The 15,911-nt window shown below is 42.3% G+C and overlaps 1 protein-coding gene across 30 annotated transcripts in view; it reads left to right on the top strand.

The window, feature by feature from the left end:
- TACC2 (transforming acidic coiled-coil containing protein 2) overlaps positions 1 to 15,911 on the top strand; it is a 205,742-nt gene that overhangs the window by 48,061 nt on the left and 141,770 nt on the right. The window lies entirely within an intron of this gene.

Raw genomic sequence — 15,911 nt, 5'->3', positions numbered from 1 at the left:
AGTGGAGGTGGAGAAACATATGCAGCTTTGAATATTTTGGATATTTTGGAGCTAGAGATGCCAGAACTTGCGGATGGATGGGATTTAGAAGGAGGGAGAGAAGAATCAAGGAAGACTCCCAAAGTCTGGGCTTGAGCAATTGGGTAAAGGGGGCCATTTGCTGAGATATGAAAAACTGGCCTGAACAGGTCTATCTGCTGAGTTCCCTAAGTCACAGACCCGGTGTCCAGGAGGAAATCCTGTTGCTACCAGGTACCAATCTGGCAAGATAGCATGGTGACCATCACAAACCCTGTCTCAAACTGGGGTAACGTAGGATGGCCCGCCATCTTTGAGAGAAAAGCAGGGTTCTCCTGTGTGCTTCAGGGATAGCTCATATCCTGCTATATACCTGTGATATTGTGATTTATAATAAGGAACATATATTTGGTCTTCATCCCAGTCCTGGCACTGAGCTCCTAAAACCTTGGGAATTTCCTAAGTGATGAGAGCAATAAAGGTGTCTTCTGTTATGCTAATGATGTGACTTTTGGAAAGCACTTAAAAATGGGGGCTGGTTGCCAGGGGAACCAACCCTGTGATTGGAGGATTGGAACTTTCAGTCCTACCTCCCTGACCTCTGGGGGATGGGGTGTGTGTGGAGAGGGGCTGGAGGTTGAATTGATCACCAATGGCCAATGATTTTAATCAGTCATGCCTATGTAATGAAGCCTCCTTAAAACCCCAAAAAGACAGGGTTCAGAGGGCCTCTGGGTTGGTGGACACATGGATTCAAAGAGAGTGGTAAGCCCAGAGGGCACGGAGGCTCGTCACCCTCTCCCCATACCTTGCTTTATGCATCTCCTCCATTGGGCTGTTCCTGAGTTATAGCCTTTTGTAATAAACTGGTGATCTAGGAAGTAAAATGTTTCTCTGAGTTCTGTGAACCACTCTGGCAAATTAATTAAACCCGAGGAGAGGGTCATGGGAACCTCTGATTTATAGCCAGTTGGTCAGAAGCGCAGGTAACAATCTGGACTTATTGCGGTGGCGGGGGCAGTCCTGTGGGACGGAGCCCTTAGCCTGTGGGGTCTGATGCTATGTAAGGTACCTCCAGGTCGTGTCAGAACGGAGCTGAATTGTAGGAATCCCAGCTAGTACTGGAGAATTGCTTGTTGTTGTGGGGAAGAAATACCCACAGATCAGAATTTTTGGTGCAGAATCTTAACACCCAACACCTTAAACGCCTGAATTTCCTTGGAGGAGGGACAGGTTTCTTAGTCCATTTAACAAACATGGGGACCCACAGCTCACCACAGGGCACGCTCTGGGCTTGAGGCCAGAGGTACAAAGATGAACAGGACATGTTGGTCCAGTTGTAGAGAAAGACATGTAGATGAATAATTCTAGAAGAAGCTAAATGCTGTAGGCAGCCTCTGTGGGAGCACAGGGACAGGAGAGAGGCCAGACTCGCTGAGGAAAGAAGGAGCCTCCTCCAGAGGAGATGGCCTTGCAGCTGGGGCTTCAAAACTGAGTAGAAGTAGGGGATTGTGGGGAAAGAAGGTGGTCCCAGGCAGAAGGAAGAGGTATAATTATTATAGATCTATAGGAAACAGAATTTAGGAAGGACTACACTTACTAGCCTCTTAAATTTCAGAACTTCTTTAAATGTGGAAAATAGGAGATGTAGCACATTCATTAAGCTCAACCTCTTGGATCTTTCAAAACTACAAACTTACTTAGAACAAAAAATCCTTGGTGTTTGGGTAGGGAACACCTAGGGAAGGGTAGAAAAATGGTTTGAAAAAAAAGAAATAATGGGCTCCAAATGAAAGGTAAGGATGTTTCTTATACCTTGCCTCCCATAGTCATTTTCTTTTCTTTTCTTTTCTTTTTTAATTTATAAAGGTACTGACTTTTTTAAAAAATTATTTTTATTTTTATTTTATTTTTTCTTGAAGTGTAGTTGATTTACAATGTTGTGTTAGTTTCAGGTGTACAGCAAAGTGACTCAGAATATATATATATTCAGAATACATATATTCTTTTTCAGATTCTTTTCCCTTATCAGTTATTTTCAAACTAAGTCCACTGCATGCTGGGCATTGGACTCAGGGCTGGAGCACATATCTCATCCAGCAGCTCTGTGTGGATGAATGCAGATGACCTGAGGGGCTATATAAGGAAACTGAGGTTCTGGGAGGTTAAGGACCAGCCCCAGGTCACACAGACAAAACGTGGCATGGTGAGGACTAGAATCCAACTTGGTTTGATGCCACCCAAAGCCCAGGCCCGTAGCTATTACGCTGAGTTCTTACAGGTGCCTGAAAAGATTTGCCTTGTGGTCTCCATAATTGGAAAGCAAACCCCAGTCTGTTTTCAAAGTTTAATTTCCCTATAAAGAAGGTCAGTTCTCAGACCCAGAAAAAAGAAAAAGCAAAAAGATCTGATCGGTTTTATGAGCAGTGGCCGGGGCCAGCGCTTCATGACTGGGCCCCATGTTTCCTAAGCAGTAGATGCTGTTCCTTCCAAACAAAGCTTTGTGAAGTCCGGGTTCTATTCACAGGCTCCTGCCAAGGCAGGGTGTGTCAGGCAGGGCTGGTTGCAGCTTCCACCAGCCTGTCCTGCTTCTCACTCATTATTTATCTCTGGCAGGAAGTAAACACGGAGAGGAGAGTGGGAGGGAGGGAGAAAAGGAGGAGCTCCCTGACTTTTGACACTGGCTGGAAAAGAAGGTCATGTGCTGAATTAGGTGTGTGTCTGCTTTCTGCTCATCTGGTTTCAACAGAACCTTTAAGAAACAGAGAAGAGGAGCATTGTTCCATTCAGAGACAGTGCTTGGAAAATAGAGAAAAGTAGAAAGTAGAGGGGGAAAAAGTCACTGATACTCCCACCATCTACAGACAACTGTTCTTAAAATATTAGTGTGTTTCCCTCAGGCTTTTCTATTTTTTCTAGTTCTTTATTGATTGTGATAGCTCTGTGCGTATATACATATATTTATATATATTTAAATACAAAAAACATATTTAAATAACTTATTTGTATAAATATAATATAACTATATAATATATTTAAATAATTAATGATCTATTTTTAGAGCGGTTTTACAGAAAAACTTAGTACAGAGAGCTCCCAAAATCTCTCCCTCCTCTGTACAGTAGTTTCCCCTATTATTAAGATTTGCATTAGTGTGGTACATTCGTTACAATTAATGTATCGACACATTATTAACTAAAATCTATACTTTACATTAAGGTTCACTCATCGTATTGTACATTCATGGGTTTGAAAAATGCATAATGTCATGTATCCACTATTACAATATCATACAGCATAGTTTCACTGCCTTAAAAATCTCCCGTGTTCCACCTATTCATCCCTCCCTCCTTCTCTCCAGGGGCAACCATGAGTCTTTTAACTATCTTCATAGTTTTTTTTTTTTTCTATTACCTTTTTAAAATTGGTATAAAATACGTACATAAGCTTATAAATCTGAGCTTGTTGAATGTTTACACGCCTATACCCCTGTGTAATCACGCCCAGATCTATTTCCATTACCCCAGAACATTCTCTCATGTCACTTCCCAGTCTGTACCTCTGCCCAAGAATAACAATTATTCTGACTTCTACCACCACCGATTAGTCTTGCTAGTTCTTGAATTTCATACAAATGGTATTGAACAGTAGGTATACTTTGGTATTTGGTTTCTTTTAATCAACACTGCTACTTGTTTTTTTAAATTATTTTTTATTGGGTTTAAAAAGGCAAAGCATACAATTTACCATCTTAACCAATTTTAAGTACAGTTCAGTGGTGTTAAGTATCACACATTGTTGTGTAACCAGTGTTTCTGTAGTTTCTTAAGGTAGAAGTTGAGGTCATTTATTTGAGTCCTTCTTTTTTAATATTGGTATTTTAGGGCATTAAAAGTCACTCTAAATGTTGCTTTAACTGCATGTGACACATTTTGATATTTGTGTTTTCATTTTCATTTTGTTCAAATACTTTCTAATTACCCGTTTAATTTGTTCTTTGACTCACAGGCTATTTAGAAGTGTATTATTTAATTTCCAAATAGTTGAGGATTTTCCAGATATCTTTCTCTTATTGATTTCTAATTTAATTCTATTGTAGCCAGATAATGCACTCTGAATAATTTAATATTTTAAAATTTATTGAGTTTTTTTAAATGTGTAGAATATGGTCTGTCTTATAAATGTTTCATTTGCAATTGAAAAGAATGTAATTCTGCCACTATCGAATAGTGTTTAATAAATGTCAGTTAGGTCAGGTTGGTTGATAGTGTAGTTCCAGTCTTCTATATCTGTACTGATTTTTCTATCTACTTGTTGAATAAATTATTGAGAAAAGGGTATGGAACTATTAGGTTATAATTGTAGATTTGTCCACTTCTGCTTTTACCAGTTTTTGTGTTTTATATATATATATTTTTAAATTTATTTATTTAATTTATTTATTTTTGGCTGAGTTGGGTCTTCGTTGCTGCGTGGGGGCTTTCTCTAGTTGCGGTGAGCGGGGGCTATTCTTCATTGCGGTGCACAGGCTTTTCATTATGGTGGCTTCTCTTGTTGTGCAGCATGGGCTCTAGCCGCCTGGGCTTCAGTAGTTGTGGCATGAGGTCTCAGTAGTTGTGGCTTGCAGGCTCTAGAGCACAGGCTCAGTAGTTGTGGCACACGGGCTTAGTTGCTCTGAGGCATGTGGGATCTTCCCAGACCAGGGCTTGAACCCGTGTCCCCTGCAATGGTAGGCAGATTCTTAACCACTGAACCACCAGGGAAGCCCACATTATGTATTTTGAAGCTCTGTTGTTAGATAAACTTTCAGAATGGTTACATCCTCTTGATGAATTGAACATTTTATCATTATGATGATCTTCTTTATGCCTGGTAATATTTTTTGCCCTAAAATTGACTTTGTCTGATGCAATATAGACACAACAGCTTTCTTTTGATTAGTATTTTCATGGTATATCTTTTTTCCCCTCATTTTTTTACTTTTAACCTATTTGTGCTTGTTAAGCAAAGTTCGAGGTGCCTTTTTTGTAGGAAGCATATAGTTGGATCTTGATTTTTTAATCCATTCTGAATACCTCTGCATGTTGACTGCAGTATTTATAACATTTACATTTAATGTGATTATTAATATAGTTGGTTTAAATCTATGGTCCTGTTGGTTTCTCTGTACATCTATTTTTTTGTTCCTTTTTCCCTCCTTTTTCTCCTTTTTAAAAAAGATTTAGTTTTATGATTCTACTTTACCTCCCTTTTGACTTATTAGTTACAATTATTTGTGCTATTTTAAGTGGTTGCTTTAGGATCTATAGTATATATCTTTAAAGTATCACAATCTACTGTCAAGTGATATTGTACCACTTCATGTATATTAAAAGAATCTTGCACAGTATACTTCCATTTCTCCACTTTTGGCCTTTGTGCTATTGCGGACATACATTTTACTACTACATGTTACAAATCCCACAGTATATGTTATTTTTGCTTTACATAGCCAATTATCTTCTAAAAGAGATTTAACTAGTAAGGAAAAATGACTTTATATTTACCTGCATAGTTACCATTTCTGGTGCTCTTTATTCTTTTATATAGATCCTGATGGCCATCTGGTATTATTTTCTGTTGGTTTGAGGGACTGTCTTCAATATTTCTTGAAATACTGCTCTGCTGGTGATGAATTCTTTTAGCTTTTGCATGTCTGAAAAATAATCTTTTTTTTTTTTTTAGTAAATTTATTTATTTATTTATTTTTGGCTGCACTGGGTCTTCATTGCTGTGCCCGGGCTTTCTCTAGTTGCGGCGAGTGGGGGCTGCTCTTCGTTGCGGTGCACAGGCTTCTCATTGCGGTGCTTCTCTTGTTGCTGAGCATGGGCTCTAGGCTCACGGGCTTCAGTAGTTGTGGCGCACAGGCTTAGTTGCTCCACAGCATGTGGGATCTTCCCGGACCAGGGCTTAAACCCGTGGCCCCTGCGTTGGCAGGCGGATTCTTAACTGCGCCACCAGGGAAGTCCCTGAAAAGAAATCTTTATTTCATCTGTGTTTTAGAAAGATATTTTCACTGTGCAAATAGTCCTTAGTTGGACAGTTTTTTTTTTTCTTTTATTGCTTTAAAGCTATCCCACTGTATTCTAGCTTGCATTGTTTCCAAAATCTGATGTCATCCTTAAGTTTGTTCTTCTGTCTTTTTTTTCCTCCAGCTGATTTTAATGTTTTTAACTTTTTCACTGGTTTTAAGCAATTTGGTTATGATATGCCTTGGTGTAAGTTTCTTCTTGTTTCCTGTGCTAGAAGTCAGATTCTTGGATTTGTGGGTTTACAGTTTGCATCATAGTTGGAAATTTTGCAACCATTATTTCTTCAACTGTTGTTTTTAATGTTTCTGCCCCCTTTGGGGACTCTGATTGCACATACGTTCAGCTGCTTGAAGTTGTCTGAGAGCTCACTGATGATCTGTTCTTTTTTTTTTTTAAGTCTTTTTCTCTTTGTGTTTCATTTTGGGGAGTTTCTACTGCTATGTCTTCAAGTTCACTAATCTTTTTCTCTGTAATGACTAATCTGTTATTAATCCCTCCCAGTGTGTTTTTCATTTCAGGCATTGAAGTTTTCATCTCTAGAAGTTTGATTTGGTCTTTTTTATATCTTCCATGTCTGTACTTATCATGCTCAATCCTTCCTCTAGCCTCCTGAACATATGGAATACAGTTATATTACTTTTTAAAAAGTCCTCGTGTACTAATTCTATTATCTGCACAATTTCTGGGTTGACTTTGATTAATTGAGTTCTCTTTTCAGTCTGGGTCTATTTTCCTGCTTCTTTGAATGCCAGGCACTGTGGACTTTAAGCTTTCAGATTCTGGATATTTTTGTATTTCTATAAATATTCTTGAACTTTGCTCTGGGATGCAGTTATTTGGATCAGCTTAATTCTTTTGGGTTTTGCTTTTAAGGTGAGACCAGAGCAGCGTTTAGTCTAGGGTTAATTTTCTCCACTACTGAGGCAAGACCCTTCTTAGTACTCTAACAGATGTCCCATGAATTATGAGGTTTTCCACTCTGGTTGGTAGGAATGGGAACTATTCCCAGCCCTGTATTAGCTTTAAGGATTCTTCCCTGTAAGCTTTTCAGGTGGTCTGTACCTAGTCCCATGTGGTTTCCATACATATATGTGCCAATCAGTGTTTTGTACAACTCCAAGTTCTCTCTTTGCCCAGCTTTCACTTCTTGGTGCTCTGCCTTGGGAACTTTACATGCCTTGGTCACCCCCCCAGCACCCAGCTCCATCTCCTTAAGTCAGGGAGACTATCTGGCTCCAGCTGGGGTCCCCCACCCTGGGCCACTTTCTCCAGGCCTTAAGCTGGGGCAAGAGCAGGGCTTACTCTGTTACTTTCCATCTCCAGGGATCACTGCCCTTCATTTCCCACATCTCCTGTAGAAGCCAATCCCCCATCAGCCCAACCTCCTGTTAGTTAATAATTCTTTACATGAAATTTTCCAACCCTGGCTCCCTGAAAACTCTGAAAAACCACTGTATCAGATTTTTTTCTTTAAATGGAAATGCAGCAAAAAACACCTGGCATTTATTTTGGGAGAGGTGGGGAGACCCTTCTAGAAAAAAAATTATAGTAAGAGAGAGGATGCTAGGGGCAAGAGTTATTTCTCTTTTCTCTTCAAGAGCAGCTTGTATCACAGCCACTTGCTGTCTCTTGTGTCTTTTTACAGCCTCAAATGCCAACTTTGACAGCAGCTAATCTTCCCAAATGCATCACTGCAGCTGTGTTAGAGCTGGGAAGGAGCCTAGGATGGTCTTTATGTCTTTGACATTGCACCAGCTTGGCCACCACTAATGTTGACTCATCACCACCACCCCCACCACCATGTAGACCGGTGGGATCACAGAGACACAGATCTCAGCCAAGTGGATCATCCCTGGGACTTGCTCTAACAAGAGACACTTAGTCACATTTTTGAGCTCAGTCTCACGTAGGTGACATTGGTAACATCTTCTTTTTCAGAGAGTGGCCCAAATTCACTGAAAGATTTTTCAGTCATCAAGGGAAAATTCCAGTGTGTTCTCTGTTTTGCACTTTGTTGACTAAGGGAGGAAAATTATTCTAATATATGTTAGAAGTCTTATCAAGAAGGAATATAACAAAAACATGTTTCCCACTATTTCTTGTCCAAAATACCCTTGTGGTGTCAAAATAAAATAAAAACACCCCCATAATCCAAGCACATGGGCAAAATTGTCATTTGCATTTCTCCATGGATGACTAGTGGGATTTAATTTACAATTCAGGAAAGCTTCATATTCTCAGTTAAACATTCTACCCAATTCCTTTTTTTTTTTTTTAATTTATTTTTATTTATTTATTTAGCCTGCACCGGGTTGCAACACGCAAGATCTTTTAGTTGCGGCATGCGGACTCTTAGTTGTGGCGTGTGTGCGGGATCTAGTTCCCCGACCTGGGAGTGAACATGGGAGCATTGGGAGTGCGCAGTCTCACCCACTGGACCTCCAGGGAAGTCCCTCTACCCAATTCCTTGATTTGTGCTTATTAGAATTTTAAAAATCTTTATTGTGAATAAAAGCAGATGCCTCTAGAAAACAAATTTATGGTTACCAAAGAGGATACTGGGGGGCGGGGAGGGTGGATAAATTAGGAATTTGGGGTTAACCTATACACACTACTATATACAAAGTAAGGAAACGACAGGACCTACTGTATATCACAGGGAAATCTACTCAGTATCTTATAATAACCTATAATGGAAAAGAATCTGAAAACAAATATATATAAATGTAAAAAACCAACCAAACAAACAAACAAAAAAACTACCTGTATACAACACTAAAGACATTTGATTACTTATTGTGAATAACATTTATGGAAATCTCACTTTGTGATCACATCTTACTTATCTTCTTCAATAAATATCTTATTAGATTAAAAACAGACAAACAAACAGAAAACCCAGATGCCTCCTCTAATGGGATTGTAGTTTTATTTTTGGTAATTGATCATTAAGCAACATCCAAATGATCAAAAGTAATTATTATGCCAGAAATGCATTTAAATGAATTTCTGTTTTCTTGTGATAATATCTACATACATTTGAAGTACAGTGACAGACAGACAGAAGGAGGAGACACGGAGTTCATTCCAGCTACAGGGAAGGCTTGGGGGTCACACTCAAAGCCCAGCACTGAGTCTGGGAACCACACAGTTTGGTCAACACCCACATGAGGGTTGCTGAAAAAGATTAGTTAGAGGACAGTTTTTGAATTTTCTTTGGAATTCACTTGCCTGTGCCCTCCCCTCATTATGCTGGTTAATGAAGTCTCATGAGTGGACCAACACCTTGACCTTGAAGTCAAATAAAAGTTCATGTGGCAAAGTACAGGCTGAATACTAAGGATGCTTTGGTGTTTTATCCAACCCCCAGCACACACACACCCTTTTCTCCAATAACTCTTTAGAACCTACGAATAATTTTCTTTCATTTACTGCATGGATTGCTTAAGCATTGTGGTCTTTCTTTTTTCTAATGCAGAAGGAGCACAGAAAAGGGTTAACACTGGATTTAAAATACAAAGCTGAGTCTGACAGGGCTGCCAAGGTCAGCAGGCTCGCTGGCATCCATATAGGGAGCGTTGTTTGGACGAGTTAGGGCTGTGAGTGTGGATTGGACCTAATCTGCTCGGACCGCAAAGAAGTTTCTGAGGAGGTGCCTTTCTCCGTGAAATACCATGTTATAGTTGTTAAAGCATGGCGGCTGTCATATCCTTATTAACTTGAGAGTCCTTTGCTCTGCACAGATCACTCAGCACGTAAATTCCTTCTCTGAAGGTTCTGGAATGGCGATCCATCTCACAGTGCAGGACTCAACCTAAGTGAGCAGTTATGGCGTCCGTTAAAAATATATTTTTTATTCATCCCATTGTTGACTTAAAGAAAATGCACAACGTGGGAGTTGTGGGTGAAGTTTTATTTGGGGCCAAATGAGGACTACAGCCCGGGAGACAGCCTCTCAGAGAGCTCTGAGGAACTGCTCCGAAGAGGCGGGGGGCAAGGTCAGTGTTACATATGACGTCAGTGAAGGGGGTGCGTGCAGCCAAGCACACGTCTCAGCAGGAGGCTGCTGCTAGTCACGAGGAGCACGTGTCTCCGTTCATGATTTTAGTGCTTTTCTAGATATGAGGAGATGCAAGACATGGGGCTCGTAAAACCTTCTCCTGAAAATATCTAACTATCTGAAGATCTGTTCTGCCAGTTTTTCCCAGAGCACAGAGTGCCTCATTCCTGATCTCCACCCTGAACTCCTTTCAGGGGGTGTTGAAGGTCAGTGGTCACAGCAGATTCTGAATCAATTGTGAAGGAGATGGCCGGAGTCAGAGAGGGAGAAGGAAGCCAGCTTGATCGCTGGCGAGGCTGGACCGGAGGAAGAGCCAACCAGGGGCTCGGCATACTGTGCCCGGAATCAACTCCCACCAGCGCCAGGCTGTGTGCGAGGGCAGGCTGCCCTGAAGGGCGGGGAGGGCTGGCCCCAGCGAGCTTGCTACATGCAGGCAGCGGGGAGAGGGGCTGCACTGTGGGTGAGCTCATCTCTGTGACCTTGAACACCTTAACTCCCACCCATGGGAAGACTGGACCTACGGGGGGGGGGGCTGCCTTCCCCATCTAACCAATCAGAGAAGCCTCACTTCCTGGGGCGACGACCCAAAGGGAGTGGAGAATAGGGCGGAAGTGTCAGACTTCTCTGAGAACTCAGAAGTGTCAGAAAAGCCCCTAATTTGTGGGCCAAGGCATGATGCAGAAGCTGAGGAGCGTCCACAGCCCCCGTGCCCTCACCCCAGCCCCAGCCGTTAGCCGTGTTTGAGGACAGGTAGTCCCCAGGGTCTGTGGTCTAACTTGCTGGATCTCCCTCGGCCCCATGCCTTCCTTTTCCAGAAACTGCAGCAGAATGCAAAATGAGTAACAGAGACGATGTTCTGTGGGGACACCTTATCATCTTTTGAATTAGACTAATTTATGAAAATTACAAATCATTCGCAGACTTCCGTGCTTTATAATTAATAACAGATCACTTGCAGTGTACCCCCTAACTTATCAGACCCACCAGTGCGCAAAGGGACATGTGGTTGAGTAGTGCTGCCTTAACCTCATTTCTTTGGCAGAGGTATTAAAACAAAAGTACTTTGCCTTTCCTGGGCCTCAGTTTCCTCATTCCTGTAAAATGAGAGGTTTGGACTAACAGATCACTAGAGTGCTGTGATTGTATGGAAGAAAAGAACTTTCCTAATCTTCAAGTCAAACAACCAGAATTTGGGAGCATTTCTGCATGTTTAGAATCCTTGATTTGCATTTAGTTGTATTTGTCCATCCATCCATCCATCCATCTGTCCATCCCTTCGCCCATCCACCCATCCATCCTTCCATCCATCATCCACCCAACCATCCATCCATCCCTTCACCCATCCATCCATCTACTCATGCGTTCATATATTCAATGTTTGCAGTATGCCAAGCACTGGAGGTACAATATTGAAAAGAGGCAAGACCCAGTCTCCATTATACTCCAGTGGGAGAAATGGTCATCCTTTTTGATGGCAGCTGTGACTAGTGCCCTCACTATGTAGGGCTGTAGAAGGAGATCTGATCCCAGAGGCCAGTCCAGGGAGGCTTCATTGAAAAGTGAAGATTCGGGCTGAGATATGCAGGGAGGAGCAGGAGGGCTCCAGCTCCAGGAAAATGCAGGGATGGGGAACTCTGTGTGGGATGAAGCCGGAAAGGTAGGCTGGGGGCACAGCTGATTGCAAAGTGAAGCCACCACCGTAGAGTCTTCCCATGAGGGTGACAGGGTCAGGCTTTCATTTCTAAGCCATTGCTCTGGCTGCAGCCTGGAGAACAGAATGCACGGGCCAGAGTGGGTGGGAGAAGAGGCTGCTGCATTGGTCCAGGAGAGACGAGGCCAGCAAGTACAGGGAAGCAGGAGACAGCAGGGTCCTGGAGCCAGGCGGGGCTTGATCTTGCTTTGCCATGGGAGCTCTGCGTGCGACCCGGGTCTGGTCTTGAACCTCTCTGTGAATATTTCTTCATTTGTGCAGTGGGGGGCATCCACTCTGCCTGGCTGCTGTGTGGATTAAATGTAATCATAACTGAAGTGCTTAGCACGGGCTTGGCCTTAGTAAATGCTCAGTCAGCGGCAACTCTCCATCTTGACGATTTTGCTTTATGGTTTTGCTGGTTCCCTTAAAGCCTGGGAGTGCAGGGGCATGCTTACCTCCATCAGCCTCCTTCCTCTTTTTAAGCTTTCCTACTTGGCTTGAGTGTGTGTCTTCAGAGCTCTTCATTTAGGAACCCATCTGGATGTGATGGTCTCCAGCTAGGATGGTGGGGAGGACATTTTCTGCATCTCCATCCTCTGCTTAGACCTTTGCTGCAGCAAATCACCCCTCCTCCCAGGTCTCCGCACCCCATGCCTCTCGCTTTGTTGGCTGGGGACGTCTGGTCTGCACCGGGGAGGCTGTGCCCTCCCCTCCTCAGTTCAAAGGCTGCGCCCACTTTGGGCTGAAAGCCTTCCATTGAGAACACGCTGCCCAGCCCACAAGAGCTTGCCTTTGGATTCTGAGCTGAACCTCTGTCCTACACATTGTGATTCAATCTTGAAGCACAAAAGGACATTATGGAAGCTTCCATTAACGCAGAGCCCTCACAGATGAGTTCTTAGAATTTTTCCTGCCCTTGGGCAAAACTGCTCCTGGTGAGTGGCTTTAATCTGGTTTTAAAAATTGGCTTCTGATGGGCAATCACAGAGATTGCTGGTGCCCAGCTTAGGCGAAATAAACCAAGGCTGGGTCCTTATTTTGAATGGAGTCATATGCTCACACTCTGGGAGATGTGTTCCTGGTTGCTGTCTCCAAGGACCTGCAGGCTTTCAAGGTGCCCAAATTGAGTGAATTTGTTATCTCGTTCCCAGATGGTCCTGACTTCAGGCAGCCTGAAAGGAAGCCACACACTCTCCTGAGCTAGCAGCTGCTGTCAGAGACAGGACAACAGAGCTGCTTTGTTTGTTTTGCTACCAGCGCAGAGGGGCTGTGTTCTGCGCTTCTTGAACAAGCAGACATAAATAGGAGCACTTCATTTATGAATTACACACCATTGATCTCATTAGCTACTAAACCGTTTGGCACCCTAGTTAAAGATTGGGACACAATTCAGTGTAAAGTGCTTATTAAAAGGAAAATGGGGGGCTTCCCTGGTGGCGCAGCGGTTGAGAGTCTGCCTGCCAATGCAGGGGACACAGGTTCAAGCCCTGGTCTGGGAAGATCCCACATGCCGCAGAGCAGCTGGGCCCGTGAGCCACAACTACTGAGCCTGCGTGTCTGGAGCCTGTGCTCCGCAACAAAAGAGGCCGTGACAGTGAGAGGCCCGCGCACCGCGATGAAGAGTGGCACCCGCTTGCCGCAACTAGAGAAAGCCCTCGCACAGAAACGAAGACCCAACACAGCCATAAATAAATAAATAAATTTTAAAAAAATTTTTAAAAAAGGAACATGGCCAGATTCAAGAGTGCAGAGTTGCTGGTTCTGGAACAATCCATTGATTTCCAGAAATGCTGCTCTGCAGAGGCCAGGCCAAGGCACGTTACCTGCACACCTGGTGGTTTCACACGTGTCAGTCAGCATGGGGCCAGGGCTCTCCGTGGGCACATCTGTCCTCATGACCATGTGAGGATTGGAGGGATTCACATAACTTACCCTCTGAGTTTTCTCTTCTTTGCTCTTGTCAACCTTGCTTTTGGTCTGAAAATGCTAATCTGGTTGAGATAGTAGCCAACTCTCTCTCTTGGGTCCATCTGAAATATTTTCAATGTCATATGTGCAGGAACAAGCATTAAATCAGGACAACTAGTGTGGTGACATGTGTACACACCTCCTTCAAGGATGTCATGTGATGTCATGTACATTTCATAGGTGAGGGGCTTGGCAAGAGGCTGGAATGGAGCCAGGTAAAGAGCCTTTCGCCCTCTGTCTCAGTTTGTTCAGCCTGCTATAAAAATACCATGGACTGGATGGCTTAACGACAGACATTTATTTCTTGTGGTTCTGGAGGCTGGAAATCTAACATCAAGGTGCCAGCAGATTCCATGTCTGGTGAGGGTCCATTTTTGAGTTCACAGATGGACGTCTCCTCTCTGCATCCTTACAAGGCAGAAGGGGCAAGGAAACTCTCTTGGGTCTCTTTTATAAGGGCACTAATCCCTTCATGGGGGCTTCACCTTCATGACCTAATCACCTCCCAAAGACCCCATCTCCTAATACCATCACCTTGGGGATTAGTTTTCAACATTTGAATTTTGGGGACACAAACATTGTCCCCCTCCATGGAAGTTTTTATTTTTGGAGGCAGCATAGAGTAAATAAGAAGATTATGGCCCAACAGATTCAAGCTTAACCTCTCTGTTCTCAGGGTTCTTATCTGCAAAATGGCAGTGATAATATCCATTTTGCATGGCTATTGGTAGGGTTAAATGAGATAATCCATGTAAAGCACTGATGTCCAATAAATTTCATCCATTATTATTTTCCCAGCTTTTCATTTTGGATATTTTGAAACCTTAAAAATGTTGAAAGGATAGTACAATAAATGCCCAATATACCTATTGTATTAGTCTGTTCACACTGCCATAAGAGAAGACCACAGACTGGGTGGCTTCAATGACAGAAATTTATTTTTTCAGTTAGGGGATTCCAAGGTTAGGGGGCTGGAGGGTTGGTTTCTGGTGAGACCTTTCTTCTTGGCTTGCAGGTGGCGCCTTCTTGCTGCATCCGCTCATGGCCTTCTTGTCTGTGTGAGCGACTCCTGGTGTCCCTTTCTCTTCTTATAAGGACTTCAGTGTTACTGGATTAGGACCTCCCTCTTATGACCTCACTTAACCGTAATTAACCTCCTTAAAGGCCCCGTGTCCAAATACAGTCACATTATAGATTAGGACTTCAACATATGGATTTTTAGATGGACACAATTCAGTCCATAACACTTATTTCTAAATTTGAACAGAAATGTACTTCATCTTCCCACTATATGCATCTCTCATAAACGAACGTATATGCGTTGCCCTGCATGGAAAGATAGGATTTTGGTAGTGGACATGTAGAATAGAATCTTTCCTCTGGTCGTATCCAAAACACTGTGGGTCTATGAATATGTGAATATGTGTGTATGTAATAGTTACAAGAAGATGCCATAAATTTTCCTCCCTGTAATAATTTCAAAGAACATGGTAAAAGCCTTAGAAAAACCATACTTCTGTTCACTTTGCCTTGAGCAATTTCTTTTAACACTGAAAGATATATGATCGTAAAAGTATATAGAATCACAGCTATGTAAAAATAACAAAAATTGCACCCCCTAAAGAGTTGTGTAGGAAAAAAAGGAAATTCACTAGAACACTTCAGGTGGCAAGCATTTTTTCTACATTTTCAAAATTTTGTATTGGCCGTATATTGCTTTTAAATTTAAAAAATACACCTAATTAAAACTATATAGAATTGAGAAACACGGTCTAAATATGGCATGTGATAAGCTATTTTACAATAACTGGATAGTTGATGATCTATAGCAAGTCCATGACTCTGAGCCATATTCCCCCAAGTTTCCTGCATGTTCACAGTTTTTCTTTACACATTGTACAGCAAAGTAAGTTCAAGCTGAGACACATATGGGTATGAAGGTAATTCAGCTCCCAGGAATTTTATATGTAGGTCGTATGCAGAAATTCCACAGCTAAATAGAATTGATTTTTGGATTATGCCTCACAGTACCACCCGCTGAATGTAAAGAATCAAGTTAACTTTTTGTCAAGAATAGCTCTTTATTTCAAAGCATGGCTTT

Source organism: Balaenoptera physalus (genome assembly GCF_965194825.1).
Source record: "Balaenoptera physalus genome assembly, chromosome: 14".
Classification (NCBI taxonomy): domain Eukaryota; kingdom Metazoa; phylum Chordata; class Mammalia; order Artiodactyla; family Balaenopteridae; genus Balaenoptera; species Balaenoptera physalus.
This window is presented reverse-complemented; position numbering and strand designations above follow the sequence as displayed.